The sequence below is a fragment of the Salvelinus alpinus genome, chromosome 18 (genome assembly GCF_045679555.1).
Source record: "Salvelinus alpinus chromosome 18, SLU_Salpinus.1, whole genome shotgun sequence".
NCBI classification, from domain to species: Eukaryota; Metazoa; Chordata; class Actinopteri; order Salmoniformes; family Salmonidae; genus Salvelinus; species Salvelinus alpinus.
In genome coordinates, this window is record NC_092103.1 from 5,259,279 (window position 1) to 5,277,920 (window position 18,642).

An 18,642-nucleotide genomic window follows, 5' to 3' on the forward strand; every position below is an offset into this window, starting at 1 on the left:
TGCAATACGCCACAGGATGTTTTTGTGCTGGTCAAGGGCAGTCAGGTCTGGAGTGACCCAAGGGCTATATCTGTTCCTGGTTCTACATTGTTTGAATGGGGCATGCTTATGGTGAGGAAAGCACTTTTAAAAAATAACCAGGCATCCTCTACTGACGGAATGAGGTCAATATCCTTCCAGGATACCCGGGCCAGGTCGATTAGAAAGGGTCAGGATGACATCTATGACGGTGCCTGTGTTTACGGATTTAGGATTGTACCTGGTAGGTTCCATGATAATTTGTGTGAGATTGAGGGCATCTAGCTTAGATTGTAGGATGGCCGGGGTGTTAAGCATATCCCAGTTTAGGTCACCTAACAGTACAAACTCTGAAGATAGATGATGGGCAATTCATTCACATATGGTGTCTAGGGCACAGCTGGGGGCTGAGGGGTGTCTATAACAAGTGGCAACAGTGAGAGACTTATTTCTGGAAAGGTGTATTTTTCGAAGTAGAAGCTCGAATTGTTTGGGCACAGACCTGGATAGCATGACAGAACTCTGCAGGCTGTCTCTGCAGTAGATTGCTACTCCACCACCTTTGGTAGTTCTAACATGGCGGAAAATGTTGTAGTTGGGGATGGAAATGTCAGAATTTTTGGTGGCCTTCCTAAGCCAGGATTCAGACACGGCTAGGACATCAGGGTTGGCGGAGTGTGCTAAAGCAGTGAAAAAAACAAACTTAGGGAGGAAACTTCTGATGATGAAACCAAGGCTTTTACGGTTGCAGAAGTCAACAAATGATAGCACCTGGGGAATAGGAGTGGGGGCTACAGGGCTGGGGGCTACAGGGCCTGGGTTAACCTCTACATCACCAAAGGAACAGAAAAGGAGTAGGATCAGGGTTCAGCTAAATGCTATAAGAACTGGTCGTCTAGTGCGTTGGTGACAGAGAATAAAAGGAGCAGATTTCTCTGCGTGGTAGAATAGAGTCAAGGCATAACGTACAGACAAGGGTATGGTAGGATGTGAGTACAGTGGAGGTAAACCTATGCGTTGAGTGACGACGAGAGAGGTTTCGTTTCTGGAGGCATCAGTTAACCTAGGTGAGGTCTCCGCATGTGTGTGGGGTGGCACGAAAGAGCTATCTAAGGCATTTTGAGCGGGACTGAGAACTCTATAGTGAAATCAAACAAAAACTAGCCAAGACAGCAGTAGACAAGGAATATTGACATTAGAGAGAGAAATAAAGCAATCACAGGTGTTGATCAGGGGAGCTAAGACAACAACGGGTAAATGGTGATGAATGGGAAGAGCGGGTAAGTTAGGTACGTACAGGACCTGAGTTCGAGACTGGGGCCGAAAGGTAAACAGAATGAGGTACCGTGTTATTGAAACAGTCCAGGGGGCATCAGCTGTGTAGCCCGAGTGATCATAGGGACAAAAGAGCAGCAATAGGTGAGTCAGGGTGCTGTTTGGTAGTCACTACTACGCTAGTCGAGCAGGGGACACAGCGTTCAGAAAAGCTAGCGGGCCGGGGCTAGTAGATGATTTCTTTGGCGATATCGTAACAGAATAGCCTGTTGAGACCACATCGGGAGATCACGTCGGCAGTCCAGTCGTGATGGATCGGCTGCACTATAAGCTGCACAGTTTGTTTTTTTTGCTGGAGGAGGGGAAAGAGGATACCGTGGAGGTGGAGGTGGAGGAAGAGGCATGGGGCGAGGAGCGCAAGGCGCCTCTGAAGGGAGAGACTGGAGCTGCTACAACTGTGGCAAGCCAGGACATTTTCCAAGGGACTGTCCTGGTGATGGAGATGACCAGAGTGAATGGCCAGGACCACCTGAAGATATAAGGGTTGGAAATTCCTTTGGTGGGCAAAGAACATAGGATGAGGTGGAAATAGAAGAAGACTCCGATGATGAAGAACCAAAAGAAGCATGCCAGATGCTGGAACTTACCACCTTTTGACTGAAAATCCCCTGATAGAAATTGAAATACTTGGCCAGAAGATTCCATTCCTAGTAGACACTGGGGCTGCTATCTCAGTGTTGAAACAATCTAGCCTGAAAGTAACCCCCTCCCCCCCCAAAACAAAAATCTGCACTGTTGGAACATCAGGAATTCCCTCTGAAGAATGCCTCACTTACCCCCTACACGTTAAATGGGAAGATGGAAGTTAGAAACAAGGATTTCTGTACTCTTCCGCCTGCCCTGTAAACCTCCTGAGAAGTGATCTGATGTGCAAGATGAACCTGTCTGTTGCGTGCACTGCTGAGGGCTTGTCCCTCCGTTCCCCTACAAGCGGGATATACCCGTCCATGTCCCAGTGTTATTATGCCTGGCATTTGAACAATCCTGCACAGAAGCTGTCGCCTCGTGTGAAGAAGACCCTAAATATCAACAAAGATGGACAAAGCAGAGAAGCAGAGTGGAAGTGACAATTGATGGACTATACTATGGTGAGGAATTTACAGAGTTTTGCTGTCTGATGCGCAGAGATCAATGTATGCAGTACTGGGCGCTGTCCCACACTAGTATGTCGAAAACCCCCAATTGACAATGGAAAGATGTTGTATCTTGTTGGGTTACTACTCAAACGATACAAAAAAGGAACCTACTCCTACCGAAAGTGATGGTCATGTCCCGAGATAACTCCCACATACCATGGCTGAATGAAGTGTCAGCTCTAGGCTGTCTCCAAGACCGATATTGGGAAGATGAGAGGTGCCACTCTGGTGAAAGTTGTCCCGAAGAATAATCACAGACCATATAAAGCTCAGTACCCTCATTGCAAAGAAGCAGAAAATGGTATTATTCCCATCCATCAGGCCCTGGTTGAAAATGGGGCTTTGATCCGATGCCCAAATTTTCCCTGTAACACCCATATTTGACCTGTTAGGAAGCCATCTGGTGAATATGGTTTTGTACAAGATCTTAGAATAGTTAATGATGCTGTTAACGCAAGAGCACCCCTGGTGCCGAACACAGTTACTATTCTTTCCCATGTTCCCCCAGGGAGATGTTGTTTTTTGGTTATTGATTTGGCTAATGCATTTTTCAGCATCCCTGTTGACCCTGGGTCACAGGATTGGTTCTCTTTTACGTTTCTTGGGGGAAATGGACTTGGATGGTGATGCAATAAGGCTACGTTGAATCAACTGTCATTTTTCCCAGGAAATAGCGAGGAACCTGGAAGGTTTTGTTCTCCCTGGAGGTAGCACTGTGGTTCAATACGTTGATGACCTGTTGGTCTGTTCCTTGTCGGAGGAGATCTGTCACGAAGATACTAAGGCATTGTTGATTTTCTTTGTTACAAATGGTCACAAAGTTTCCCCCTCTAAGATGCAGTTGTCTAGAAGTTCAGTAAAAAATGTGGGTTATGACATTACTTCTGAGGGTCACCCCCTCTCTAAAGAGAGTCCCTGCCTAAACCTGTTACTAGGCAGCACATGATGTCACTGTTGGGAGTGGCTAGCTACTGTCGCCCATGGTTGAAAGACTATGCAGAGTCAATACAGCCTCTGCAAGATTGTATTTATGGCAGAAAGATGGAAATGTCTGAAGTGGTGGAATGGACACCTGAGGCTGAATAAGCCTTGATTAAGTTAAAGCAGGCTCTAATGTCAACCCCCTGTTTGGGTTTTCCTGACCATACCAAACCATTCCATATTTTTGTCTCAGAGAATCATGGATTTATGTCTGTTGTGTTGACACAGTACCACGGAGTTGGCTATAGGCATGTTGGGGTACTACTCTAAGCATTTAGACACTTATCTGAGGCATGGTTTCATGCCTCTGCTCTGTTGCTGTAGCAACTGCTGCGGTTTTGGCATGTTCTGATATTGTAGCAATGACTGTGCTGATGGTGCATGTTCCCAACGTGGTTCATGCCATTACTACACAGGCTAATACTGCCCATCTTACGCCTGCCATATTGCTGGACTTTCAGAACATTCTGTTGATAATGTCTCACGTTAAGCTGAAAAGATGTACTGTGCTTAACCCATCTACTTGTCTTCCTACAGCTGATGCCGGTGAAGAACATAACTGTGAATTGACCATTGAGATTGACTATGGACATAGGCTTGACCTAAAAGATGTTCCTCTTTTGAATTCGGACTATGAGTTGTTTGTGGATGGCTCTGCCCAGCGAAACGACAAGGGTGAACCTTTAGTAGGTTATGCTGTTGTCACCGCTGTTCAAACAGTGGAAAGTGCTAGACATCCCTCTCACTTGTCTGTTCAGGCAGCAGAGTTATTTGGTTTAACCAGAGCATGTATTTTGGGTAAGGATTGCTCTGTTAAAATCTACACTGAAGAGTAGATATGCATTTGGTGTTGTGCATGATTTTGGCACGTTGTGGAAGAATAGAGGATTTTTTAACTTGGTCTGGAAAATCTATTGCTCACAGTGATCTTGTCTCCTCTTTGATTATGGCCTTTTAGCCCCCTCATCGATTGCAGTGGTCAAATGCCAAGCACAAACTTCTGCAAAGGACAGTGTTTCTCAACGGAAGGCTAAAGCTGATTTTGCGGCCAAGCTGGCTGCTTCCTCTTCCAACCCATGAGAATGACTAACATGCTATTTTCTCAAAACAAGTTGACATTGCAGGGAATAGAAGAAGACATGGTAGCATACTGTGTCTCACTTAACAATGTTAAGATTGTCTTTCCACAGGTGAAGGCTTTTCTGCCAACCTATCAGGAGGAACTGAGCATTGTCTGCGCACTGGAGACTTCATGGTGGTAAGAGACTACAGAAGGAAGAGCTGGAAGGATCCTCATTGGAGAGGACCATATCAGGTTTTATTGACCACCCGACTGAGGTAAAGGTAGCTGAGCGGGACACCTGGATTCACGTCTCACACTGCAGATGAGTTCCTGCCCCCGAGGAGGATGGCGGGAGTCCCATCCCTTAAGTTGTGTGGCCTTGCTGTCTGGATCTGCACCATTGTGTTGATAGGAACAGTTGGTTGCCCTCCAGTGGGTGACCATTCAGGTGAAGATGAAAGTCCGGGGCCAAAGGAACCACCACACACTCGGAGTAGTGGTCCAGAAGGAGAAGTCAGCCGAAGGAAATGAGAAGTAAAAATTCAAGATGAGGGAGGGAATCTGTTTCTCTCTCAAGCTGAAATGGTGGGAAATGTCACCTCATATAAGACTTATTGTTGGGTATGTGGGTTGGGTCATGTGGGAGTAGGAAAGGGTCTCCCATATGTAGGGGTTCCCTTGGGGGTGAACTTAACTATTCAACTGTCCTCAATATTGTCATTGGCCAATTTCCCCCCAAAGAAACCCGACCCCATTACTTATTTTTCAATGTATAATGCTGTTGTCAGCCTTGTATATCCTAGACCAAACAATTACAGTGACCCACCCATCCCTATAGTAGGATCCCTGGTAGCCCCCTGGTGTATTAGAGGAAATGGAAGTAACCATTTGGGTGAAATTGTTTGTAACTGTACTATGTTGGTTAATGGGTACATGATTTTGCGGTACATGATTCTGTTACAGGAACACCAGGAAATGTGAGTTATAGAACTTATGTTGACAATAAGGATATTGCACTGAAAGGAGCCCCAAATAGTACCTATTGGTTGTGTGGCCGATTTTCTTATTATAGTTTAACACCTAATTTGGGAGGGAAGTGTATTGTTGGGTTTGTGGTGCCGGCCATGAGAGTCCTTGGAAAAACTTCAACAGAATTGAGGGTTCTGTTCAGGGAATATCATCAGCCGACCCCTCGTTTTAATAAGCGATCCCTTGCAGATGTCAGTCAGGTGCAAACCTTCTCCCGTTTCGCTGGTGTTAAGCTGCCTCAAAATGGAGTTGCATGTGCCTTCGATCAAATTCGAGATTTGGCTATTAAAGTTGAGAAAATGGGAAATGCTACTAGAGATGCCTTGATTGCTCTGAACGAGGAAGTGAAAGCACTCCGCAAGGTTGCCCTGCAAAACAGGGAGTCACTTAACTACTTATTGGCTGGTCAAGGAGGTACTGGCGATAAATGCTGGACTTTTGTCCCAGATGTGTCATCAAATGTGACTGATCTTGCTAACTACATTGCCACTGTTGAAAAGTCTCATTCTGGGAAATTAGAGTGGGTGTTTACTGGTTGGCTGAAAGGCCTCTTTGGAGCTTGGGGCTCCCAGATAGCTCAGTGGGTGATAGCTGGAATATTTTGTTTAATGTGTTTAACCATTTTGCTTTGTTGTTGTAAGGCCATTTGTGCTTCCGTGGCAACTCAAGTCTCAGCAACTATCATGTACTAAAGAAGGTGATACTGATAACTTGCTGACTCTTCAGAAACTCCCCTTTCCCCCTACAATGGATGATAATATGCAATAATTAGTTAGTATCCATGCTTGATTAAGTACCTGAAGGTTTTAAGGTAGGTTGTTAAACGACAGCAACCTTCTAATGTAATGGAAAAAGGATCAAATATGAAGATGGATTTGTGTCTATTGTTATTCCTATTGCATGTAAGAATCAGTATTTACTAAAATGCACTCCTGATGATAGACTGAATGTATGTTAAGAAGTCAAAGAAAAATGTGTTGTCACATATGGGGATAAAAGGAGGGAGTGTAGTGGAAATGTTTTGTGTCCTCTGTGTCTCTCCAAATGTGTGACTACATGTAGCGTAGTGTTTCTCGTTATTGTGTTAGGATGTTCTGTGACTGCTCTCAGGGAGGGGACTGATAGAAGAACAGAAAGAATGGAACACATCGTTTCTAGGCTTTGGGCCAAAGTAACAATGTGTGCAAGGTCATGATCAGCATGATCAGCTTGCACCCTGAGAGCAGAGACGGCTAGTTTGAGCATGAGTCTAAAGAGTGCTGAAGGGAGAACATCCCTTCAGAGCTTGTACTTTGAGTATTACGTTTGCTGTAACCTCTCCCGCCGTAATAATAAATATCTGTTCATTTAACTTTGACTTTGAGTCCTTGGTGGTCATTTCTACGACAGACCGATAGCCACCGACTTGACTAAAGTGATCTGCTCAAACGCGCCCATTGGGTTCTACCCAGTTAGGAGGCTCTGATGTTGGCTCAGGGGTTTAGTTCCTCCCTGTTTGTTATTTTAAGAATATGTATGCACTGAGCTTTGTAATATTTTGAGTTTATGAATCGTATAGACCTTTTTGATCTATGGCAAGGAATTTATGAACGTCATGCCATGGTTATGAGTTTAAATCTGTGATGTACCAGTGGAGGCTGCTGAGGGGGGAACGGCTCATAATAATGGCCGGAAAGGAGCAAATGGAATGGCAATGGAAACCATGTGTTTGATGTATTTGATATCATGTTAGCCAAATGTAGTAATGAATAAATAGGCTACATTTCTTTCAATGGACAATTCTGTGAATTGATAGCAAAGGTGTCAGCTAGAGATGACGTGCAGAGGCTTGCAGGGATTTGTAGTTTTGCATGATGTCTACTTTGATGCTAATTAGCATTTTCAAAACTGAGAGTAAATAGAGATGGATATGTTAATAAAACTCACCTTGTCCAAGAGAGGTTTACATGGTTATCAAAATGTCACGCCAGGGTCAGCCTACACAAAACACAGCCCATATGTTAAGTGTTTCTAAAATCCCCTATGGGAAAAATCAACGGTGGAAAAACGGTTGGAACCATTTCCCTGTTTGACCACTAGGTTTTATGGGTATTATGACACCTCCACTGTGGGGTTCTATAGGCCTAAACCTAATAGCTGTAGTTCACTCTAAAAGTGTTTGATAGACAGATTTATATAGCTTTTGTATTTTTTTCTGGATCCTTTGTATATTAAAATCGACTACTGAACACCTTGCTGTAAATTAAACATCTGACTTCCTCGTAAGTTGTTGTCCAGCAGCACCTTCCCACCATCTCCCTTGGCTGTAAGACATGTTACTTGTATCTTTTTTTACACACATTTTCTTCCTCTCATCTGGAAGCATAAGGTGCTGTCTACACACTAAATATGGTAATGTCCCAAATTCAGAGGTTCATGAAAATGTGATGACCAGTCAACCTGTCAATTTAATCTGTTTCAGTATTCTATAAAAGCAGTTGGGTTGAATGATTACAGAAGCTACATACAGCAACATACAGGTAATTGCCATAATAAAGGAAAAACCAACATAACGTTTCTAAATAGGGCATTGGGCCACCACGAGCAGCCAGAACAGCTTCAATGAACCTTGCCATAGATTTTACAAGTGTCTGGAATTCTATTGGAGTGATACGACATCATTCTTCCACGAGAATTTTAATTATTTGGTGATTTGTTGATGGTGGTGGAAAACGTTGTCTCAGGCACCACTCCAGAATCTCTCCTAAGTGATCAATTGGGTTGAGATCTAGTGACCGAGGCACCCACGCACATGCACACACATACACGCACACACACTTTTAACCCCCTATGCTCCTTTGAGACCCCTTCTAGCCATGGTAACTCACTGAGATCTCTTCTTCTAGCCATGGTAGCCAACTGGGCATTTTTATAAATAAGCATGGTGGGATGTTAATTAACTTAGGAAACACACCTGTGTGGAAGCACCTGCTTTCAATATACTTTGTATCCCTCATTTCAAGTATTTCCTATATATTTACACTGCCTGGTTAAAATGTCATTGCACAATCATGATTGCAAAAGTTGTATTTCATCCAGTACCCACAAGGGGTCACTTGTGGACTTAAGTAAAAAATACAATACAGGCCATGAGCTACATACACCACAAAGAGATTCTCTCTGCTTGAGTTACTTCGTTGGACACACAGATAACAACCCATCACTGCGCTCAAATCAATTAACACCATAACAAAGCAAAAACTCCTTGTCTTAAAACATGATCGTTGTTTGATTTTATTTATAGATAACAATAAATGGTACAGTATATTATATAACAATGCAGGCTGTTGCATGAGAAGGTCCGTTCCTTCGAATCTATTTAAACACAAAAATATAAATTGTATGAAATAAAATTTAAATAAACATTTGAACAGTGGATCAATTGTACCGTAATAGCATTAGAATAGGCCTAGATAAAACACAGCACAGGGACAATAAAAAACATCAACAAACTTAAATTGACTTCAGAAATAATAAAACACATCAAATGTCCCCCAATAACCTCATAGATCCTTCTAAAATGTCTGTATAAGTATGTATAATTACAAAATATTTACATTTCAACTAGACTGCGATGTCTCACTAAAACTCCAGCTCCCAGAATCCAAGCCTCACGTACACATGTCCTGCGCGCAAACCGGACTAAACGTCACATTCATGCGTTTCACCCTGCTTGTGTGTCGGGGAGCGTAATCTTTTTCTTCCGAATACGTTTCTCTCCCGAGAAATATACCCATGACACAGTGGGTTTAATATCAGGAGGTGATCCCGGATTCCCCAGCAGTCCGAATCCAATATTTGGGTGAGGATATTGTTTTCTGTAAATGGTTTAGCTTCGCTATCTAGCTGAAATAATGTTTGCCAGTTGAGTGTTCATCTAACGCTAGCAACGGTGTGTGACCAGATCCAATGTTGTGCATGTTTTCGCTGCCTGAGACCTGGAGTGGCTAAATGATGATGATGAAAGACATTTCAACTGATTGTGGCTCGACAGAAAGCTGTGACTGGCTTGTAACTTTATAGTTATGACAGTAGGCAACGTTGGGATTTGAATTTGAGCATGAATTAAACTAACGTAGGTAACGTTAACTAGCGTGATGGCGCCCGAGGCCGGACAGATGTGTGGTCATTCTTTTTTTCTGATAGTCAACATGTTTTTCAGGCACGCGTCCGGTAAAATAAAACACACTGAAAAAGATTCCATATCGAAAATACGTTTTTTGTTGTTATTATTAGCTAGTGAGCAAATGTTACTCTCAAACCATCCGCTAAGTGTTGTCCCAGCTGAGACGTTAGTGGTTGCTAACTAGCTAACTACACAGCTAGTCGACTCTTATGGTCGCTGCAGTATCGAACTTTTTTGGTTCAACCCGAGCAAATTCACATATAAATGTAGTTCTAGATCTGTGTCGTTGAAAGCAAGTCTAAGACGCGGTAGATCTGCTGTGTGCGCCATTTTCTACGCTTCGCCTTAAGTTTAGTTTTTGCGTCTTTTACTTTTGATTTTGCACACCAGCTTCAAACAGCTGAAAATACCATATTTTTGGTTATTGAAAATATTTCAGTGGTTTAGATGGTACACTGATTATCTACGCTGCTTGTTTTGTCACAAACTGAAATTAGGCTTAGAATTTTAGCTAAATATAGAAAATAAATGATCAATATTTATTTGGCCTTACTGGTATTAGCACATACAAACGCGCTGAATAACATATTCACTACATGGAACAACAGGTAGTCCCCCCTCAAAAAAATCAAAAGGAAGTTTGTTCTGAAGTGTCTGTCATACATACAATATATATATATATGTATTGTATGTATGACAGACACTTAAGAACAAACTTCCTTTAAAAAAAGAATTTGTTGCCTAAGGGCACATGTAAAAAAAAAAAAAAAAATACATACATACATTATATATATATACTATGTATGTATTATATATATTTTTTTACATGTGCCCTTATTAAGTGCCCTTTGGCACTTAACAGTCTTATGCAAATTCGATTTCCACTGGGTTGTGGACATCGCCCTTAGGATGTTAACATAAAGCTAGGACAATAAACAGAAAATTAACCTACTGACATTGCCCTCCTCTTATCGAAGTATTTTCCTTGGCTCATAATTTTCTGTGATTTTGTTCTGTTTGTTCGAAAAACCATTATTTGGTCAACAGTAATAATCTATGCATTATGAATCCTGCTATAAAAGTATCTGCCTGTACCTGTTTTACTGTCGGCTGCTGTGTGTGCAAGCCACTCTTCACTCTCTCTCCCCACTGTGCATACAGAGGAGGTATAGATATATTATACGCAAAAGCAAATGACAATTGTTCAAAATGCAATTGTGGAAAAATAACGTTTTCAAAGTAACTACTGTTCAAGTTACAGACAGCAGTCACAGCTTTCTGTGAGTATTTAATGTATATTGGGTTCATGGCACCACTTTACAACCAGAGTAGGCTATGTAGTATGGTTTTGAAGTGCCCGTGAAGCAGAGCTCTCCATTTGCACTTAATAGGCCTACATCAAGTAGCCTAGACCTAGCACTGGGAAGTCTTGTAGGGCATTACATTTACTGATAGCCATGTAGACTAATTGATTAATCTATCTAGCAACAATATCATATTTAGTTGGCCTACCTGCTAAGTGTTTTGAGTTCACACTTCCTCAGGTAGTGAATAGGCTAATAATATAGCCTAGGCATATGCACAAAGATGTCAGCAAATCCATCTCTGAAGAGCCCAAAATAAATTCTGATCATTCTGGATTCTATAGGTTGCACATCAAAATATCGATCTTGAAATACCTGCATATGTTAGATTAAATAACTTTTTTAATCATAGGCAATTCCATCTCAGTTGTACTTAGCACAAAAAAATCTACCTCTAATGGAAAGTAAGCCTAATTGTCCATAAATGTTTATCGTTTTATTTATCGTTATCGAGCAAAAGAGTTAGATTTATTGTGATGTCTTTTTTGTCTATATCGCCCAGCTCTAACGTAACAGCCCTAGTCACATACTAGTAGTGTTGTACAGTATACCAAAACTTCAGTACTTTTTCAATACTAAAACATTAAAAACTGATAGGTACTAGAATTTGTGTTACTTTCGGTACGTCTGTCAAATGTGTGTCATGAATCAAGCCTGTCTATCAGCACAGCCCACCCCTTATTATAGTGCACACTAGAGGTCGACCGATTAATTAGGGCCGATTTTTCAAGTTTTCATAACAATTGGTAATCTGCCTTTTTGGATGCCGATTATGGCCGATTACATTGCGATCCATGAGGAAACTGCGTGGCAGGCTGACCACCTGTTACGCGAGTGCAGCTTCAAAAGGACCTTGTGGCTGCAAGGAGCCAAGGTAAGTTGCTAGCTAGCATTAAACGTATCTTATAAAAAACAATCAATCTTCACATAATCACTAGTTAACTACACATGGTTGATGATATTACTAGGTTAACTAGCTTGTCCTGCGTTGCATATAATCAATGCGGTGCCTGTTAATTTATCATCGAATCACAGCCTAATTCAACTTCCCCGAACGGGTGATGATTTAACAAAAGTGCATTTGTGAAAAAAGCACTTTCGTTGCACAAATGTACCTAACTATAAACATCAATGCCTTTCTTAAAATCAATACACAGAAGTATATATTTTTTTAAACCTGCATATTTGGTTAAAATAAAGGCATGTTAGCAGGAAATATTAACTTGGGATATTGTCACTTCTCGTGCGTTCAGTTCAAGCAGAGTCAGGGTATATGTAACAGTTTGGGCCGCCTGGCTCGTTGTGAACTGTGTTTCTTCCTAACAAAGACCGTAATTAATTTGCCAGAATTTTACATAATTATGACATAACATTGAAGGTTGTGCAATGTAACAGCAATATTTAGACTTATGGTTGCCATCCGTTAAACAAAATACGTAATGGTTCCGTATTTCACTGAAAGAATAAACGTTTTGTTTTCGAAATTATAGTTTCCGGATTTGACCATATTAATGACCAAAGGCTCGTAATTCTGTGTGTTTATTATAATTAAGTCTATGATTTGAGATTTGATAGAGTGGTGGTAGGCAGCAGCAGGCTCGTAGGCATTCATTCAAAGAGCACTTTCCTGCATTTGTGAGCAGCTCTTAGCCATGCGTGATGCACAGCGCTGTTTATGACTTCAAGCCTATCAACTCCAGAGATTAGGCTGGCAATACTAAAGTGCCTATAAGAAGATCCAATAGTCAAAGGTATATGAAATACAAATGGTATAGAGAGATAGTTGACACGTCATAATTCCTATAATAACTACAATTTAAAACTTCTTAACTGGGAATATTGAAGAACTGGGAATATTGAACCACCAGTTTTCATATGTTCTCATGTTCTGAGCAAGGAACTTAAACGTTAGCTTTTTTACATGGCACATATTGCACTTTCTTCTCCAACACTGTGTTTTTGCATTATTTAAAACAAATTGAACATGTTTCATTATTTATTTGAGACTAAATAGATTTTATTTCTGTATTATATTAATTTAAAAGGGTTTTTGTTCATTCAGTATTGTTGTAATTGTCATTATCACAAATATATATAAAAATCGTCCGGTTTAATCGGTATCGGCTTTTTTTGGTCCTCCAATAATCGGTATCGGCGTTGAAAAATCATAGTCGGTCAACCTCTAGTGCACACCGTGCCTGCTCCTCTTACTCATTGCTAGCCTGCACTGGACTCCCCACTAATGCTGCACAGAAGTTAACACACTTGAATAATGCGACGTTGGCATGTAGCATTTTTTAAGCTGTTTTGCAAACAGTAATTTACAATGTCCACAGAGGCTAGAGCACGTCACGATGCAAAAGGTAACGGTAGCTTCCAGCTTTGTAAGCTAACATTCCTTGTTAGCTGACAGCTAAAGCTAACATAAATTCACTAACCTAGTACTTTGTTTGTTATAATATACAAACCATAACGCAAAAATATTGCTGATTTCAAAGCTGATTGCCACCAAACACTTCATTCATTCACTTCCTCTCCCCCGCCTCACATCTCTCCCAGTCAAGATCATCTTTTCTCAGCCTTGAAATGCTTGTGTGAATGACATCATGGGTCTTAGAAATAGCACGCGCACTTTTATAAAATAGTACTTCGGCCTCCCGAGTGCTGCAGCGGTCTAAGGCACAGCATCGCAGTGCTTGATTCATCACTACAGACCCGGGTTCGATCCCAGGCTGTGTCACAACCGGCTGTGACCGGGAGTCCCATAGGGCGGCGCCCAATTGGCCCAGCATCGTTTGGCCGGGGGGGCTTTACTTGGCTCATCGCGCTTTAGCGATTCCTTGTGGTGGGCTGTGCTGCACAGAAGTTAACACACTTGAATAATGCAACACGGCATGTAGAAATGTTGAAACTGTTTGCACAACAATGTCGATAGTCTAGAACACTTTTACAATGCAAGACGATACCGGTTGCTTCCAGCTTTAATTGTAGGGCTAACTTTTTTTGCAAGCTTACAGCTGACTTCACTACCCTAGTACTTTGTTTGTGATAATATGCAAACCATAATGCAAAATACTCTGATTTTCAAAGCTGATTGCCACAAAACACGTTATTAATTCACATCGTCTCCCTCGCCACCAAAAACAAATTAACTTCTTTGTCTCCACAGCCACATTCTGCCTCATGAATGACATCATTACTTTCTTAAAGATACAGCGCACACTTTTCTAAAAGAGACTGCTTCTTCAATGCAAATGTTGTTGATCAATGCAATTTAAAGTATATGTTCTCCTAACAGTTGCCACAATAAACTAAGTCCTAAATGGAAGGGATTGTTTGTCATCTGTAGCCCCATGAAATCAGCTAAAACAAGCTCAGTAACTCAATGCATGCACACATTCCTATTGAATAATATGCATTTACCGGTCTTGTGAATAGACCTAGGCTACATATTGATTTACCCAGTGTATCAATAGAGATTTACCATTCAAATAAGTGACCATTATGTTGTTTTGTAGGTAGATTGTTTTTACCAAAGTCAAATTGATTCATTAATGCAAACATGGCAGTCTAAAAAAAAATGACATACACATTTTGTAATGTAATGGTATTGAACAAAAAATGCCCACTTATTGAACAGAGCAGTAGCGGATTTTATCTGTCTGGATCAAAGCGCCATTCTGAGACTTTGGCTAATACGCCGCCTTTGTTTTGTCATAGTATCTTTTTGGTATCGAAAACCGTAATGGTATTGAGTATCGTGATACTAAATCTGGTATCGAAGTAGAAATTACTTTAAAAAAATAACACTGACAACACTATGAGCGCCACCTAGGTTCTGCCATATTGCTCTCACATATCCAGTCCTCTCAGATCTGTGAAGGGAAGTGATGGGAACATCTGCTCTGTGAGGGCAGAGGGAAGGGAACACGTTGAGACACAGCCCAAGCTTAACTTATCCGGGCTTCAGCAGTGTTGTCAACCTAGGATGCAGTGTTTTGTGTCAGGTCAGTTTAGGCTGCAGCACAGCAGCCAGGCAGTTCTCTAACCGAAGCGCTCTGCATTGATTTCTGTAGCTTACTAATGCAGTGCTGGGGTCACAGCCTCTGTCTCTGTGTGTCACTACAGTGATGAGATTATGATGACCTGGATGGAAATCATCATGTGACCTTGGCTTGAGTCCTTGAATGCGCTACTGTTACCGATGCACAAAACAAAGTAAAACTAGGCTAATGTCATGGATGAAGGATGAGCCGTCGCTTAAATGTTGCACAGAGACTTTTTGAGGCAATATTTTTCGTGTTATTGGAAGTGGTGTGGGCAGCCATAGATGAGAGGATGTCAGAATGATTTGCTTAGTCTATATAAGGAGTTATAAGTCACCCACATAGTTTTATTATAATAAGCAGGGAACTGTACTAAATAGAATAGGCTTTTAGTGTATTAGAAGCAGTGAGTACATTCTTCTGCTGTGTGTCTATCACCCAGCTTTACAGTCTAAAGCTGCCTGAGAATCCAAGGATTTCGTCCAGTATGGGAATATATTAGAGCTGGGTGATATAGACAAAAATCCATATTGCGATAAATTGATGCGCTAACGATACATAGAACGATACGTTTCTAACATTAATGTGCACCACAGTTGGAACCGGTTCAGGGAACAGATCCAAAAAACAAAAAAGACCTAAATTGTTCATGGAACAGAATCAGAACCGGGAACGAAAGTGATCTATACTGTGATCTATACTATACCGGCGCAGAACCGTTATTTTAGAATGTGTGGAAACCGGTTAATAACGCTATTTTACATTCCAGGCATGTTCTTTCAGTCACACAAAAAAAACGCAACAAAGCGCCTATGCAAAGCCCTCCCCTGTCAATCAGAAACCTCGTCCAGTGTGTAGGCTACCTGCCCCGCCCCCTCCAAAGATAAACTGTAGCTTACTGACGTGACAAGTGTGATTCAGAAGATAGGGAGAGAGATTTTAAATTAGAGAAGTATGGATTCACTTTTTCAATACTATAGTTATCACATTGGATTGGATTAACTACAAAAAGGTAACACGTGTTTTTAATTCTAGTGCCGCTCTGTACACACACACTTCTTAGCTAGCTATCTATCTCTGGCCCAACGTTAAGCCAACTCTGACATTCAAAGGCATTCAAAGTTCCTCCATAGAAGCCGCTCCTCTGTAGGTATAATTCTGTGGGCCTAATTCAGATAATGCTTGTCATCACAAGATGCCCAGTTCTTCAAGCCAAGCCTTCTCCTCCACCCCCTCTCTCTTTCTCTCTCCCCACCTTCAACATTTCAGTGTCATCTTGTGTTTCCATTACGCATGGAAACAACTCACTGATCTATAACTTGCCTGCTCCATAACAAGCTGCTCTATCTGCACTGCATGATCGGTGTAGTTTTAATGTTGGGCTAAACGTACCAAAAAAAGGAACAGAAAATGACAAAATATACCAGTACTTTTGACGCTCGATCCGGTTCAGAACTTTATTTTGCTGGTCGGAACAGTGGAACGGGACAACATCTTTTTCCGTTCAGAACGAAACGATTGGAAAATTATTTAGGTTCTGCTTTAAGTATGGACATTCTCCTACCAATGTTTGTCTATGGAGATGCATGGCTATGTGCTCGATTTTATAAACCTGTCATCAACAGGTGTGGCTGAAATAGCCAAATCCACTAATTGGGGTGTCAACATACGGTACCAGTCAAAAGTTTGGACACCTACTCATTCCAGGGTTTTTCAATATTTTTACTATTTTCTACATTCTAGAATAATAGTGAACACATCAAACTATGGAATCATGTAGTAACCAAAAGTGTTAACTGCCTTATGCAGGGACAGAACAACAGATTTTTACCTTGTCAGCTCGTGGGTTCAATCTAGCAACCTTTCTGTTACTGGCACAATGCTCTAACCACTGGGCTACCTGCAGCCCCACTGGCTTTGAGGCCTTTGTATGATATCGTGCTGCATGCATCATGTATATCTCAGGCTTTGCTGTAAGATAATACCTTAGCCTCGGCATTGATGCACATGTTGGTGAGCCAGGCATCTAGGGAAGCCCAGTGGGGCTGCTGCCAGGCCTGCACACCCCTGTCCTAGTCCCTGCTCCCAATGCCCCACCAGGGTCAAACCGGTGGAACAATGCTCCCATTGTCACACCTAAGACTCCATGTGAAGGTGAGCCCCCCACTTCTGCCTGTCGCCCCCACAAGCCCCTCAGTACAGCTATGACGTCCTCTATCTAGACCAAAGCTAGCAGATTTAGATTCATACTCACACAGGACTGTTTACTCACACGGTGGTGTTACCAGGCATATAGAGAGAGAGGGCTGATAAGCCTGAAAAGCATTTTCTCATTTCCATGTTGTTGTAATGAAGGCACCATGCCACCTCATTTCTAGTCAAGAGGGTATAGCAACTTGTCAAGCTTGATTTGGGTATACAATAGGGCTGGGCGATATATCAAATTAATTCGAAGTTATGTTTTTGCCCGATATTCCAAATGACTGTATCGTAAGAATCAAGGTTTTGTTTTTATGGCCGTTTATGTCCGTTTATGTTCTCATGTTGTGTTTTTGGTCTCGTCTCCTTCGATCCTCTGTGATGTGTGCTATTATCCTATTTACACCGGAGATCTGTATATAATGACAATGGGAGTCGTTGTCCCAATGGCGGAAAGTCAGGCGACAAGCTTAGGCCCAAAATAAGCCCATAGAAACATACTGGACTTATTTTTGACAAATTTTGGCAACTCGTTCTCATTCTGAGAAATAAGGTAGGCCACTTCACTTTTCAACATCTGAAAGAAGTGGGCAGGCTAACATGCTTTTCTAATAGTTGGAGAGAGACAGAAGGGGTTGTTCATAACAATTCCGCTGTTCAACCTTGTTAGCTGGCAAATAGATTCAAGTTGGCCTAACTTAAAATATAAAGATTAGCTGGCACATCACTAGCACATGGGCTTGACAGATTGTTGATGAGACGTGATCATTTTCCATGCAAGAAGTTAGTCATTATTAGTGAATGTGCATTATGCATGGTTCTAGTTATATTTGTAGAAAAAAATGGCATTTTCATAGACTTGAAAGCCAGATCAGTGATTATTGCACAAAAAAGCAAGTTAAACTATTTTGATAAATTCATTACATTATTAGTGGTTCTTATGGTTGTGGAAGGCTTATATTTAGCTTAGGTATAACTTCACAAGCCCTGCATTCATTAGATTATTGCTGACTGTATGAAATGCAGTGTATTTAACCTTAATTGTACAACAATGCTTATCAATGCTTATGCCAGCAGCATACCACCCTGCATACCACTGCTGGCTTGCTTCTGAAGCTAAGCAGGGTTGGTCCTGGTCAGTCCCTGGATGGGAGACCAGGTGCTGCTGGAAGTGGTGTTGGAGGGCCAGTAGGAGGCACTCTTTCCTCTGGTCTAAACAAAGATCCCAATGCCCCAGGGCAGTGATTGGGGACACTGCTCTGTGTAGGGTGCCGTCTTTCGGATGGGACGTTAAACGGGTGTCCTG

At 41.7% G+C, this 18,642-nt stretch overlaps 1 protein-coding gene across 6 annotated transcripts in view; it reads left to right on the forward strand.

Annotated features, from left to right (window-relative positions):
* Nucleotides 1-9,266: 9,266 nt before the first annotated feature.
* The window catches only part of LOC139543579 (CBP80/20-dependent translation initiation factor-like), a 135,294-nt gene continuing 125,918 nt past the window's right edge, over nt 9,267-18,642 (forward strand). For 5 of the 6 annotated variants that reach the window (XM_071349788.1, XM_071349789.1, XM_071349792.1 and 2 more), the window contains exon 1: nt 9,278-9,403. The gene's annotated coding sequence lies outside the window, so the exon portion shown is untranslated. Of the gene's footprint in view, nt 9,404-18,642 lie in introns of all 6 variants that reach the window. The other variant, XM_071349791.1, reaches the window with a different exon arrangement.